General features: G+C 45.4%; 1 protein-coding gene and 1 long non-coding RNA gene across 3 annotated transcripts in view; one reads left to right on the forward strand and one right to left on the reverse strand.

Moving 5' to 3' along the window:
- Positions 1-12,083, forward strand: part of LOC124041182 (pro-neuregulin-3, membrane-bound isoform-like) — a 448,412-nt gene that overhangs the window by 341,369 nt on the left and 94,960 nt on the right. The gene's annotated exons all lie outside the window — the stretch shown is intronic.
- Positions 1-12,083, reverse strand: part of LOC124041183 — a 48,018-nt gene that overhangs the window by 1,057 nt on the left and 34,878 nt on the right. Inside the window, exon 2 of the long non-coding RNA XR_006839891.1 lies at positions 472-574. This is a non-coding gene — a long non-coding RNA (uncharacterized LOC124041183). The remainder of the gene's footprint in view (positions 1-471; positions 575-12,083) is intronic.

A 12,083-nucleotide genomic window follows, 5' to 3' on the forward strand; every position in this document is an offset into this window, starting at 1 on the left:
CATGGTACTGGTTGTTCACATTGGGTACTGAAGACTCTCAGTACCCCAAGATGTGACATCTTCTCACAGCTAAACAGGAGGTTGAGTAGGATCTCACCTTACTCCCTCTCTTTTATCACCTGACTGGTGGTGATTCTGTAAGAGCTGTGTGATGAGGGGGCCGTGGAAATTTTTGTTGGTGTGATGGTTGCACTTGCCTCCGCCAATACTATTAGAAAAAAAGGGTTCCAAAAGGGTTATCTGGTTGTTCCCATAGGATAACCCTTTTTGGTTCTAGGTAGAACCCTTTTGGTTTCCATGTAGAACTGTCTGTGGAAAGGGTTCTACCTGTATCCAAAAGGTTTCTGCCTGGAACCTAAAAGGGTTCTACAAAGGATTATCCTATAGGGACTGACAAATAACCTGTTAAGGTTCTAGATAGCACCTTTTTTTCTAAGAGTGTAGCAAAGCCCAACGCACTGAGGTACTCACCTTGTTAGCCTGCCTATCTCCCTTCTTCTCATGCTGGTCTTGTCTGGCTCCCACCCTGTCGTGACTGAAACATAGCATCCCAGATGCATTTCAATCACTCTGTCTGGGAAATATGAAAAGAGACTCTTTTGACTCTGATAAGCAGTAATCGAAGACAAATGACAATCCTTGATTATTATTAAAAAGAAAAGTGTCTATGTCATTGAAGGAAGATGTGATCAGCTAAGGCCTCATTTGAAATAAATTGTATTTGATTGGCTGAAGGTGTGATTAAAAACAAGTCCTTGCCATACTCTGGAGTATTATACAATACAGTAATTGGATAAATTATACCAAAGAGAATATTGAGCAGTGTATGGAAAGAAACTTGTTGGTTCTTTTTTTTCTCATCTTCTTTTCATTTCTCTATAGATGTTTTCAGCTTGTTAGTATTACCAATTATTGGACAAACATAGCCTGTTATTGTATGAAGCTATGGTTGACAATTTAAACAAATGCAACTCTCTGCCCGATACTCAATGTTTCTACTCTTTTCTGGTCTCACACTCTATTTCTCATCTGTTTGTCAATAAAATAATTTCTAAATATTAAAGGACAGTGACTTTCCATTCTCTGCTCTCATATACACTGAGTGTACAAAACATTAGGAACACCTTTTTAATATTGAGTTGCAGGCCTTTGCCCTCACAACAGACTCAATTCGTCAGGGCATGGACGTCAGGGCGTTCCACAGGAATGCTGGCCCATGTTGACACCAATCGAAAGTGTTCCACTGGGTTGCTGGCCAATGTTGACTCCAATGCTTCCCACAGTTGTGTCAAGTTGGTTGGATGTCCTTTGGGTGATGGACCACTCTTGATAAACACAGGAAACTGTTGAGAGTGAAAACCCCAGAAGCGTTGCAGTTCTTGACACACTCAAATGGCGTGCCTTGCACCTACTACCATACACCATTCAAAGGCACTTAAATATTTTGTCTTGCCCATTAACCCTCTGGATGGCAGACATACACTACCCATGTTTCAGTTGTCTTAAGGCTTAGACATCCTTCTTTAACCTGTCTCCTCCCCTTCATCTACTCTGATTGACATGGATTTAACAAGTGACATCAATAAGGGATCATAGCTTTCACCTGGATTCACCTGATCAGCCTGTCCTGGAAAGTGTATGTTTTGTACACTCAGTGTATGAGTGCCAGCAAACCCTCATCTAACTACAAACACAAAGACTACCACATACAGATGTAGGATCTTCATTTGATCACTCTTTTGTTGCTCAGAATTTTATATTAACAATACTGCACTTTTCATATAGCCTACTTTTGGCCAGTTTATAGCCTATCCACCAATCAAGCAACATTATGGACTACATGTTGCAGTGACAATATAGGTCAAATTAAGATCCGACATCTGTTCATTAAGAGACACAGATACAGTGCCTTGCAAAATTATTCACCCCCTTGGAGTTTTTCCTATTTTGTTTCATTACAACCTGTAATTTAAATAGATTTTCTTATTTGAATTTCATGTAATAGACATACACAAAATAGTCCAAAAAATAACTTGTTTCAAAAAATTCAAAAAATTCTTATTTTTCTTTAAAGTGGTGCATATGTATTCAGCCCCTTTGCTATGAAGCCCCTAAATAAGATCTGGTGTGTCCAATTACCTTCAGAAGTCACACAATTAGTTAAATAAAGTCCACATGTGTGCAATCTAAGTGTCACATGATCTCAGTATATATACACACCTGTTCTGAAAGGCCCCAGAGTCCGCAACACCACTAAGCAAGGGGCACCACCAAGCAAGCTGTCACACCCTGACCATAGTTTGCTTTGTATGTTTCTATGTTTTGGTTGGTCAGGGTGTGATCTGAGTGGGCATTCTATGTTGGATGTCTTGTTTGTCTATGTCTATGTCTGGCCTGATATGGTTCTCAATCAGAGGCAGGTGTTAGTCATTGTCTCTGATTGGGAACCATATTTAGGTAGCCTGGGTTTCACTGTGTGTTTGTGGGTGATTGTTCCTGTCTCTGTGTTTTGCACCAGATAGGCTCAGTCACTTTGGTTTTTCTTTTTACTTATTTTGAAAGAGAAGAAAACGAGCGCCATTCTCCTTGCGGAGATGGTGCTAAATACATCAACACGGTCGGTCCCTGGGATTGGGCTGGCCAACATGATTCGGTTTGCTTGGAAGGAAAAGTAGTTGGAGCCTTTAGGACGGGAATCTTTTGGAAGGATAATATTGATGGGGATTCTAAAGCTGACGGTGAAGGACGTGTTTTGTTTCCAAGGCAACTCATTGGAGGGAGCAACGACGTGGCACTATATACAGAGGAAAAACACGATGATATCCTGAGAAGGGCAAGAGCAGTGGGAGGTGAGAGGCCGATGTGCCACTACGAAATAACAAGCCTGGCGAAGAATAACTTTAGGGTTGTAACTGTCAACATTTACAACCTTTACGTTAAGGACGAAGAGGTGAGGGCTTTTCTGGGGAGATACATGGATAACGTCTCCTCAGCAAGGCACCTCAAGACTCCCTTGGGTTTTGGAATGGGAGGAGAGGCTTCCAGGCCCTCCTCAGAGAGGACCCAAAGGGACATGGTGGCTACCTCCATGCTCTTGCTATGTTCTCCCTAGGAGCTGACAGGGGGACGTTGTTTTATGCACGTCAGCCCCCATTTTGCAGGCGCTGTATGGCCTACGGTCACATATTCGCCTCGTGCAGTACAAGGCGAGGGATTGTGACAAGCCTAAGACGTGCCATGGGTGTGGCTCGTCAGCACACCTGTGGCGGGGGTGCCCGGCCCGTCAGAGGTCATATGCGTCTGCGGCTGGGGGGGGAGCAGGGGCAGGGGATGGGGGAAGAAGAGGAGGGGAAGGTGGTAATGCAGGGGAGGGTTATAGGGGTGGATGTCACGATAAGGGATTGTAAATTTAGATTAGTGGTGGTGTATGGGCCACAGGTGGTGGCAGACAGGAGGGAGATGGTGGACTGTCTGATGCCCCTGTGTGTCACAAATAGGAAATTAGTGATAAGGGGGGGATTTTAATACAGATTTAGGAAGAGGGGGGATAGCAGTGCAGGCGCCATTGCCAGGCTAATGGCTTGCCATGGTCTGGTAGATGGTGGTCTGCACACTACTCTGAAAATGGACGGTCCTACATGGCGCAACTCCAGGGGGGTTGAGCGGAGGCTCGACTATATTTTTGTACCCAGGTCTTTGGGTAAGTTGTCTGGGCGGCTGTTGCCTGTTTTCTTTTCGGATCACGACGGGGTGCTCCTGCAGGTGGGGTCGCCAGTCTGCCTCTTTGGTAGGGGGTACTGGAAGCTAGATCGGGATGTGCTGGAGGAGCAGGCTTTTGTTGACGGGTTTTATGGTTTCTTTTGGAGGCTTGAGGGCCTCCGGTCCATGTGCGACGGGGTGTTAGAGTGGTGGGAATTAGTTAAGGTGAGGATTAGGGCTTTTATAATAGGGTATTGCAAGAGGAAAAAACGGAGGAGAGGAGGGAGGTGGATCGTATCCAAAGGTTAATTTAACTCGAATACGAGGCAGGCAACCTCGGCGGGTCGTTTGACTGGGAGAGATCCGCAACCCTAAAGGCGCAGCTCAGGGAGTTGCAGGAGCGGAAGGCTCAAGCTTTCCTGGAGCGTGCGCATAGTGGCTTTCTAGAACATAATGAGACTTGTTCTGCTATGTTCTTTAAGTTGGTTAGGGCCAGACAGAGTAGGAAGGTAATGCATGGTGTTAGGGAAGAAAATGGTAGTATAGTTAGAGAACGAGAGGATATGGTCAGGGTGACAACTGATCATTTCCAAGTTTTATTTAAGGAAAGGGAAATAGATGTAGAGCAGGGAAATGTGTTTTTAGAACACTTGTGCAGGCGGTTGCCGGAGGACATTAGAGAAGTGATGGAGGCCCAGATCTCACTAGAAGAGGTTGAGAGCGCTCTTAGGAGGATGGGAAAAGGGAAGGTGCCTGGGATGGATGGGCTGCCGGCTGAGTTTTATCTCAAGTTTTGGGGTATACTTGGACCAGTGGTCCTCAAAGTCTTGAAGGCCATCCTTGAGACGGGGGTCCCGGGGGGGATCAATGGCTGTTGGTGTGCTGTCACTTATATAAGAAGGGGGAAGTAACAGACCTTGGCAACTGTCGGCCGTTGACCATGCTGTGTGTAGATTACAAGCTACTTGCAAAGGTTTTAGCAGACCGGTTGCGCACAGACCTTCCCTACATCGTTCATGAGGATCAGACATGCGGGGTAGAGGGCCGCTCTATTAGATGGAACCTACAGTTAATCAGGGACTCCATCGCTTGGGTTGAAGATAGAGGACTGCCTTTAATGGTAGCAGCGCTAGATCAGGCGAAAGCCTTTGATCGTGTGAATAGATCCTTTTTATTCAGAGTGTTAGGTCGATTAGGATTTGGGGAGAAGTTTATAGGATCGATTTGTACATTATATGTCGGAGCGGGGTGCCGAGTTAGTGTAAATAGTCACTTGGGTGCCGTTTTTGACCTCTCGTCTGGGGTCAGGCAGGGGTGCCCACTCTCGGCTCTCCTCTTCGTTCTGTACATGGAGCCTCTGGGGGCTGCCATTAGGGCAGACGCAGGGGTGGAAGGCTTGCTGATCCCTGGAAGTGGTGGGCTGCGGTAGGTAGGGGGGTACCACATTTCCCCCTCAAGCTGGACACAATTTTTGTTTCTTTCTTGTTAACGGAGCTTGCTCAGCCAGTGATACACCCGTCCGGTTACCTCCTGCGGGTGTTTTTCTCGTATCAGGCGAGAAGCATAATGGTGTGGTCTAACACGGGTCCTCGGGCGGAACAGCTGCCGTGGCACTTTGGTCATGCGGCCAAGTGGCTGCGTGCGCACCCTGAGGTTGAAGTTGCCCGAGTAGGTTTAAATCACAGGCACCTGTACGAGGAGGTCAGAAAGGCATGGAGTCCGGCGTGTGTAGTGGGCATCTCGGAAGTGGTCTGGGAGGGAGTGCAGGTGCGGGGTCTGGACAACAGGCTCAAGGACCTGAATTGGTTGAGCCTTCATAAGTGTTTGCCGGTACGTTCCATCTTGTACCGGTATAATTTGGTGCAATCCCCCACCTGTCCAAGATCCTCTTGTGGCAGGGAGGAGACTGTGCGCCATGTCTTTTGGGACTGTGCCTTTGCCGGAGTAGTATGGGCTAGGGCACGGGTGTTGTTAGGTTTGGTAAAGGGGGATTTTGTATTGACGTGGGCCAGGTTAGAGAGGGGTGTAGGGAGAGCGAGAGGGACGGATAGGGACAGGTTTCTGCTCTGGCTTCTCATGAGTCTCTTTAAACGGGGGCTGTGGGAAGCAAGGCAGAACATGGTGAAGACAGGGAGAGATTGGGGGGTGAAAGGGATAGTGAGGAGGGTGGAAGGAGATTTGAGGGGGAGGATGAAGAGGGAGGAGAGGAAGTGGGGGCAGCATGTTGCTCGGGAGAGGTGGAAGGGGGGTTTAGGGCTGGGTGTCATTTAGATTTGTAAGAGGATAGATTAGGGACGGGGAGATAGGGAAAGGTATTTTGTAGGGTGACGGGGAGGGAAGATGCTCCCCTGAGGTTTTGTTTGGGGTTTATGTTTAATTTTATTAAAATACCATTTTGAGTATGTATGTAAATTATGAGTTGTAAAGAATGAATGGTATTGAAGATAATAAATCATTTTCTATAAAAAATGTAAAAAAAGATAGGACTGTTTTAGGTTTTCGCACGTTTGTTGTTTTGTTAGTTTATTCGTGTACAGTTTCTTTATTAAAGTACAATGAATAACAACCACGCTGCATTTTGGTCCGCCTCTACTTCACCACAGGAAAACCCTTACACAAGCGGCACTATGAAGACCAAGGAGCTCTCCAAACAGGTCAGGGACAAAGTTGTGGAGAAATACAGATCAGGGTATGGTTGCAAAAAAATATCCGAAACTTTGAACATCCCACGGCGCACCATTAAATCCATTATTAAAAATGGAAAGAATATCTGCTCTTGGGGGCACCAGGCTGCCCTGCATCACTCACTCCTATCATCTATTACACACACCTGCCGTCCCTCGTCATGAGCATCAGCGATATCGGTCTCACCTGGACTCACTCATCATCTGTTTATTTCCTCCCCTATATTTGTCAGTTTCCTTGCTCTGTTTCCTGCTGATGCAATGATTGTCTTTTTTGTGTTACCGGTTTGCTGACGCTGTTCCTGTCTCGTTCCATGTCCGTTATTTATTAAATGTTTTACTCGCCTGTACCTGCTTCGTCTCTCCAACGTCATCCACGTGACAGTGGCACCACAGCAAACCTACCAAGAGAGGGTCGCCCACCAAAGATCACAGACCAGGCAAGGAGGCCATTAATCAGAGAGGCAACACAGACACCAAAGAAAACCCTGAAGGAGCTGCAAAGCTCCACAGCGGAGATTGGTCTGTCCATAGGACCATTTTAAGTAATTCGCTCCACAGAGCTGGGCTTTACAGAAGAGTGGCCAAAAAAAACATTGCTTAAAGAAAAGAATAAGCAAACACATTTGATGTTCACCAAAAAGCATGTGGGAGACTCCCCAAACATATGGAAGAAGGTACTCTGGTCAGATGAGACTAAAATGTAGGCTTTTGACCATCAAGGAACACGCTATGTTTGGAGCTAACCCAACACCTCCCATCACCCTGGGACACCATCCCCACAGTGAGGCAAGGTGGTGGCAGCATCATACTGTGGGGATGTTTTTCATCAGCAGGGACTGGGAAACTGGTCAGAATTGAAGGAATGATGGATGGTGCTAAATACAGGGAAATTCTTGAGGGAAACCTGTTTCAGTCTTCCAGAGATTTGAGACTGGGACGAAGGTTCACCTTCCAGCAGGACAATGACCTAAGCATACTGGTAAAGCAGCACTCAAGTGGTTTAAGGGGAAACATTTAAATGTATTGGAATGGCCTAGTAAAAGCCCAGACCTCAATCCAATTGAGAATATGTGGCATGACTTAAAGATGGCTGTACACCAGCGGAACCCATCCAACTTGAAGGAGCTGTAGCAGTTTTGCCTTGAAGAATGAGCAAAACTCCCAGTGGCTAGATGTGCCAAGCTTATAGACATACCCCAAGAGACGTGTAGCTGTAATTGCTGCAAAAGGTGACTCTACAAAGTATTGACTTTGGGGGGGTGAATAGTTATGCACTTTCAAGTTCTGTTTTTTTGTATTTTTTCTTGTTTGTTTCACAATAAAAAATATTTCTCAGTAGGCATGTTGTGTAAATCAAATGATACAACCCTCCCCCAAAAGCAAGTTTAAATCCAGGTTGTAAGGCAACAAAATAGGAAAAATGCCAAGGGGGGTGAGTACTTTCGCAAGACATTGTATACCTATTTTCAAAGAGTGCTGTACTTATCTGAGCCCATTCTGAACCATTTTGAGAGAAGGAGAAACTATAGTAGCTTTAAAGTGTGTAATGCTGTCCGGGCCAGGGCTAGATGGATACTCCAGAGTGTAGGGAGCGTAAGGGCCATGCCGCTTGTGAATGGCGCTCGCTCTTGTCATCCCTGTGTAGGTGTCAAGCTGCCCCGTTGAGCCTGATCTGATGGCTTGCTCTGCTCTTGAGAAAATGGCTCTCTGAGAGTCCTTCTTCAGCTCGAGCTGTTCCAGCAGGTCTCCTAACCTGAGAGTTCAGGGGGGCTGAATGCTAGCTGTGTGGCTACCCTCATGCTGGGTCAAGCCCACTTGGTCACGCGGTATGAGGTTTTGTGAAGTGAAGCAGTTAAGAGGACGGAGTCAAGACAATATATCCATTGTCCACTTTGCCCAGAATGCCATTTTATGCTCAGAAAATGGGTTGCAATCTGGTAGGATAATATAATAATTGAAAAGGCATGTCACAGTTGTAGAAATGGATTGCTGTGCCCCATCTTTACATAGACCTTAACACTTGACTCAGGGCAGTTGCTGCACATTCGACTGTAGATCAAAAGGCCAGACAGTAACATGAGGGTAAATTGTTTTGATCCATAATCTATCTTGTGTAGTTTGGGCACAATAATTGCTTTTTCAAAATGTCAAATGTTCTATATCTGTTGTTAAATCAAGAGACTTGATAGATGTTCATTATAAAGGCACACAAAACCAGAATAGCACTTAAACAATCCAGAGGAAGAATTATTGACGAAAATACAGAGCATAGAGCACATGAGTTGTCAGCCGGTGAGCGCTGCTTTCTCTCTTTTGCGCGCTTGATATCTCTCTCTCTCTCTCTCTCTCTTTCCTCTTTCTTGCCTCTCTCTTTCCTCTCTCTTTCCTCTCTCTCTCACACACACTCTCAAAACCAATAGGCGGTCTCTCCTCCAGATGCTTCAGTTTAGGAAATATGACATGTGTATGAGGGGGCAGTACTTGTGTGCTACAGTGTAAACATTACGAAGGCAGGTTTGATTGAATCTGATGGCTAGTGACAGATCTTCGTATCCTGTATCTGTTACTATGTTAAACTAACTCTGTGTAATAGGATTATCTCCTTTCGCCAGTGTTCAAAGCTTACACCTCTCAGCCCCCTGGGATTATACCACCTCAGCCTAATGAAAGGCCACCTGTCTACCACAGCACAAAATGCTCAAATGCTAAACATGCTAATGTTCTTTTCACCAGATCAAATTTAAGGAAGTTAACCTTATATTTCCCAACGTCCACCATTTCATAATTGAAATAATCTAGAAGAGTACCAATCCAAAGTGCTGTTGTGCAAATCCAACTCCAAATTATTATAAGGATTTCTATCTGTAAAAGGCTATATCATAATGGTAGATTAGGCTATGATATAATACCATAATGTCCTACCATTTTAAAGTTTGTCTCTAAAGTCATAAAAATATATTAACAACAAGAAATGATACACTGTCAATTCAATATAGTATGATAGTACAGTAGACTAAAGTATATTGTTTCATACTACACAAAATAGTTTCCCACACGGTAACTTCTGAACATTTCCATTAGAATGTGACTGGCGGTGCTAACTGAGTCTGATGCCCTGCACATGTTGTGATGTGTGTCCCCACATCCTCAGATGAACCTGATGCCTTATATTTATATCTATCTCCTGCCTACAGAGCTTTGTGCATCAGGCTCCATTGGTTAGTGAGATATACACCTCGTTCTACAACCCCCCCCCCTCCCATGTTTGTTCCTGCTAATTAATGACTGTGGCGCTAATTAAAACCAGAGCAGCTTTCAATACCTTCTGCCTCCTTCAGAGAAATATCACATTTCCTTTTACTTGTCCCAGAGACTAATGAACATTCTGGTGCAGGTTTTCAGGCGAGAAACACAGTGGCAGGAAACTGCGCCAAGTGGGATTGGGAGAGAGTGTGTCGTCATAACCAGAGGGCAACATGAGAGAGACGCAGGAAGGAGACAGGCCTGCCATGAGAATTGTGTGACTGAATATGTAATGATTGCCAAGGAAAAACACATGTACTGTACGCACATAATATGCAAAAATAAAATATATTCACATGCATTTCCCATTATACCGTGGGAAAGAAGTACAAATAAATGCAATGAGCGTACACAAATATACACTATATGGCCAAGTATCTGGACACTTGTTAAGAACATCTCATTCCAAAATCATGGGCATTAATATGGAGTTGATCTCCCCTTTGCTGCTATAACAGCCTCCACTAGATGTTGGAACATTGCTGCTGGGACTTGCTTCCATTCAGCCACAAGAGCATTAGTGAGGTCGGACACTGATGTTGGGCAATTAGGCCTGGCTCGCAGTCGGCGTTTCAATTCATCCCAAAGGTGTTCGATGGGGTTCAGGTCAGGTCTCTGTGTAGGCCAGTCAAGTTCTTCCACACCGATCCCGAGAAACCATTTCTGTATAGATCTCGCTTTGTGCACTGCTGAAACAGGAAAAGGCCTTCCCCAAACTGTTGCCAAGTTCAAATCAAATCGTATTAGTCACATGCGCCGAATACAACAGGTGTAGACCTTAACGTGAAATGCCTACAAGCCCTTAACCTTCAATGCAGTTTTAAGAAAATAGAGTTAAAACTTTACAGTTGGCACCATGCATTGGGGCCGGTAGCGTTCTCCTGGCATTCGCCAAACCCAGATTCATCCGTCGGACTGCCAGATGGTGAAGTGGGATTCATCACTCCAGAGAACGAGTTTCCACTGCTCCAGAGTCCAATGGCAGCAAGTTTTACACCACTTCAGCCGACCCTTAGCATTGCGCATGGTGATCTTAGGCTGGTTGCTGCTACTCGGCCATGGAAACCCATTTCATGAAACTCCCAACGAACAGTTCTTGTCCTGCAGTTGCTCGGTCGCAACACTCTGTAGTGAGTGTTGCAACCGAGAACAGGCGATTTCTACGTGCTACGCACTCGCCGGTCCAGTTCTGTGAGCTTGTGTGGCCTACCACTTCGCGGCTGTGCTGTTGTTACTCCTAGTCATTTCCACTTCACAATAACAGCACTTACATTTGACCAGGGCGGCTTTAGCAGGGCAGAATTTTGAGGAACTGACTTGTTGGCATCCTATGACGGTGCCACATTGAAAGTCACTGAGTTCTTCAGTACGGGCCATTCCACTGCCAATGTTTGTCTATGGAGATTGCATGGCTGCGTGCTCGGTTTTATATACCTGTCAGCAACAGGTGTGGCTGAAATAGCCGAATCCACAAATTTGAAAGTGAAAGAAAGTGTATTATGTAGTCGAAGAACACCGATTATTGTAAACATTCTCATGCGTTCACCGGAGAAAGCAATGATGCAGTTTGGTATTGAGTCTTGATTAACCTGCTTGCTAAGCAACCCGCAGGGCCCATTTGAAACACACTGCAGTTTTATTGTGTTTCTCTCAAGGAATCGGAGTGAACACACAATGATTTGAATTGATAACATGTTCGATCTGTCACAGCCAAGAGCACTGTGACGTGTGTGTGCATGCGTGTGTGTCCACATACATGTGTATGAAAACTCTCTCTCTCTCTCTCTCTCTCTCTCTCTCTCTCTCTCTCTCTCTCTCTCTCTCTCTCTCTCTCTCTCTCTCTCTCTCTCTCTCTGTCTCTCTCTCTGTCTGTCTCTCTCTGTCTCTCTCTGTCTCTCTGTCTGTCTCTCTCTTTCTCCCTGTCTCTCTCTCTCTCTCTCTCTCTCTCTCTCTCTCTCTCTCTCTCTCTCTCTCTCTCTCTCTCTCTCTCTCTCTCTCTCTCTCTCTCTCTCTCTCTCTCTCTCTCTCTCTCTCTCTCTCTCTCTCTCTCTCTCTCTCTCTCTCTCTCTCTCTCTCTCTCTCTCTCTCTGTTTCTTCAGACCATTCAATCACAACATCTCTCTTTCTGTCCCCTTTACCATCCCCTGGTTTCTTCAGACCATTAACGTTTCTCTCTCACTCCTCTTTACCATCCCCTGGTTTCTTCAGACCATTAACGTCTCTCTCTCTCACTCCTCTTTACCATCTCCTGGTGTCTTCAGATCATTTAATAACAGATTCTCTCTCCCTCCTCTTTACCATCCCCTGGTTTCTTCTGACAATTTAATCAGTCTCTCTCTCTGTCCTCTACAATTCCCTGGTTTCTTCAGACAATTTAATCACAATGTCTCTCTC

This window comes from Oncorhynchus gorbuscha, linkage group LG08 (assembly GCF_021184085.1).
Source record: "Oncorhynchus gorbuscha isolate QuinsamMale2020 ecotype Even-year linkage group LG08, OgorEven_v1.0, whole genome shotgun sequence".
In the NCBI taxonomy this organism is placed as follows: domain Eukaryota; kingdom Metazoa; phylum Chordata; class Actinopteri; order Salmoniformes; family Salmonidae; genus Oncorhynchus; species Oncorhynchus gorbuscha.